Genomic DNA, 3,485 nt, shown 5'->3' with positions numbered 1-3,485 from the left:
AATGTAGAGCCTGTCTATTAGGCTTCATCCTGACCTCTTCTGATGAATAAATACATCAGGATGATATCCCAGGACACATCTCATCATGATCTTATCATTCATTTCTCAGCCGCCACAAATGTCATTTTCTCAGGGAGGCCTTCCTGGAATATACTGTTAACCTGTGTGTCATTCTCTGTCCTATTACCCTGTTTATTTATTTTAGAACAGTTATCATTGTATCAAATCATCAGTCTCCTCCTGTCTCCTCCTCAGTCTCCTCCTGTCTGTCTTGTTCATTGCCATATCCCCAGCACTTAAAAAAGTGTCTAGAACATAAGTAAGCACTAAGTGAAGATTGGCTAAACAATGAATGAGTGCTTTACTCATTCATTCATTCCATGTTGCTGTTCTGGGGACCAGATGACTGGAAGGTCCATGGAGGCAGAAGCTCTCATTTAAGCCTGATGGCATGTTGCATGTACAGGAGGTCCACCTGCCAGCTGACCAGTGGGGATTATCAGCTACCCCAGCCCTGTATTTTTTTCTTCAATTGCAGAAATTGAAGCAGGGCTGCTGTTCTTCATTGCATCCCCCAACCTCCTCCATCCCCATGAGAAGTAGTCCAAAGCTCTGGAAACTCATCTTAGGTGTATTGTCTGAATCCCCATCTCCTATCAAGGAGCACTGAGCTGGTCTGGCTGTGAGGGTTTCATATAATTAGAAATGGTGGAGGCTGTGTGTGAGCTGAAGCTGTGAGTGATGTCAACATCAAGGAAGCATGTAGAGCTGATAGGTGGGTGGGGAGCTGAGGTCCTTGAGCCCTGGTGATTCATCCGAAGGTAGAGGAGGGCCAGGGCAGACACTGATGAAAGTTGAGTATATGGATCCGGGAATCAGAGAGTCTGGGAGGTGACAGTGGGGAGCAGTGGAATGAGAGAATAAGCCGGAAGTGGTGAACAGAGAGAATTTTGTGGGGGGTTATTTATTTTCTGTTGTTGTTTAATTCCTTTATTGAGATATAATTTACATACCATAAAATTCACCCATTTGAAGCACACAATTCAATGGTTTTTAGTATATTTGCAGAGTTATGCAATCATCACCAGTCTAATTTTAGGACATTTTTAAAAATCATCCCCCAAAGAAATCCTGTACTCATTAGCAGCCATTCCTCTTTCACCTACCGTGTTCCCCACTAAGTCCTAGGCAACCACTAATTTACTTTCTGCTTCTATAAATTAGCATATTCTGGTCATTTCATATAAATGGGATTATATAATATGTGGTCTTTTTTTTTTTTTTTTGCGGTACGCGGGCCTCTCACTGTTGTGGCCTCTCCCGTTGCGGAGCACAGGCTCCGGACGCGCAGGCTCAGCGGCCATGGCTCACGGGCCCAGCCGCTCCGCGGCATGTGGGATCTTCCCGGACCGGGGCACAAACCCGTATCCCCTGCATCGGCAGGCGGACTCTCAACCACTGCGCCACCAGGGAAGCCCCATAATATGTGGTCTTTTGTGACTGGTTTTTCTTTTACTTAGCATGTTTTTAATGTTCATCTATGTTGTGGCCTATATCATGTGCTTCATTTCTTTTTATGGTCAAATAATATCCCATTGTATATATATGTAACATCTTATGTATTCATTCATCAGTTGATAGACATTTGGGTTGTTTCCACTTTTTGGCTATTATGAACAATGTCACTATGAACATTTGAATACAAGTTTTTGTGTGAACATATGTTTTCATTTCTTCTGGGTATATATCTAGGAATGGAATTGCTAGATCATATAGTAATTCTGTGTTCAACACTTTGAGGAACTGCCAAGCTGTTTGCTAAAGTGTGCACCATTTGCATTCTACTGGGGGCTATTTCTGGCAGATGGTTTTATGAGTTTGTTCTGGACACTTTGAGTCCCCTGAGTACCACGAGAATGAGTGTGTTGGGATTCCGCTTGGATCCCACTATTTAACTATTGCTGCACAAACCCCTGGATTCCATGAGGCCCATTTGCTATGATTTTACCTATATGTAACCCCAGAGGTGTATTGTGACCAGTGAGTCCTCTCAGGCCTCATGTCCCTCCATCTGTTCATACATTTTGTTCACTGCCTTCTCCACATGAAGCTCTCCTAACCTCTAGCCCAGTAGTTTCAACTCTGGCTGCACATTAGAATCTCATGGGGGAGCTTTCAAATGCACCAAAGCCGTGGCCCATGCCAAAGGTTCTGATTTAATTGGTCTGGGGTAAAGCCTGGGTATTAGGATTATTTGAAAATCTCCTCAGATGATTCTAACGTGCAGCCAGGATTGAGAACCATTGCTCCAGCTAGAGGAATCCTTTCTCCTTTGAACTCTTATAACAGTTTCTCTCTCTCTCTCTTTTTTTTGGCCATGTGGCGCTCTTGTAGGATCTTAGTTCCCCGACCAGGGGTTGAACCTAGGGCCCCGGCAGTGAGAGCACCAAGTCCTAACCACTGGACCACCAGGGAATTCCTGCAGTTTCTCTTTAACGGTGATCAACAAAGCTTTAAAAACATGTTCTACATTTCATTGAAATTATTTACATATGTATTTTAGTTCTCCAGCTGTGCCACAAGCTCGTTGAGGACAGACATTGTATTTGATTCCTCAAGTCTCCCACAGGGTTACCCAAGGACATTTGTTTATCCCCTCACCTGGGCTCAATAAACATTCATTAAGCACAGACCCGAAATCTATCCCTGAAAAAATGAACTAAAAATAGCAAGAACTGCATGACTTTGGGCAAGTTACATAACCTCTGAGCCTCTCGTAAAAGACTGGGTTACAGCAGTCTCCAGCTGGCATTATTGTGGAACAATGCACAGGACCCAGCCCGGCAGGAAGTTATCATGAGGTCTAACTTGGCCACCCTCCTAAACTTTCAGCCCCTCCGCACATTTCCCATTCTGCCTTCCCTGATTTGCTTTTTCTCCTTGGTACTTAGCACATACTCTATGTTTCTCTCACTTATCTTTTTTACTGTCAGTCTCCACCCACCCCCAAGGTAAGCTCCGTGTGGATAGAGATTTTTGCCAGTTTAGTTCACTGCTGTATCTTCACAATTCAGAACAGTGCCTAGCAGGTAGTAGATGCTCAATAAATATTTATTAAAACAATAAATAAATATTTCAGCCTATTTTTCAAGAGGTTTAATCCCTGTCCTCTATTCCAGCAACATGAATTATTTTTTGGTAAATATTTGTAGCCTTTATTATAAAGCCTTCCTTTTCCAGTAAAAATGATATTTCTAACATAAACATGTATATTCTGAATTCATTGTGTTTTGGAAATATAATGTCAGTTCTGAGAGAGTCGGCAGTAGTTCTGTTTAAGCCCTGGGAAGGCTGGAGCAGGGATCACGGGCACATTTCTGGGACTGTTGTATGTGAACTGGAGCAGGGGAACAGGGCCTGGGATGGTTAGTTGAAGCCAAGGAAACCTGAACACCAGGTGTTCTTGCACCGTTAGAACACTACTC

This window comes from Lagenorhynchus albirostris, chromosome 5 (assembly GCF_949774975.1).
Source record: "Lagenorhynchus albirostris chromosome 5, mLagAlb1.1, whole genome shotgun sequence".
NCBI lineage: Eukaryota > Metazoa > Chordata > Mammalia > Artiodactyla > Delphinidae > Lagenorhynchus > Lagenorhynchus albirostris.
This window is presented reverse-complemented; position numbering follows the sequence as displayed.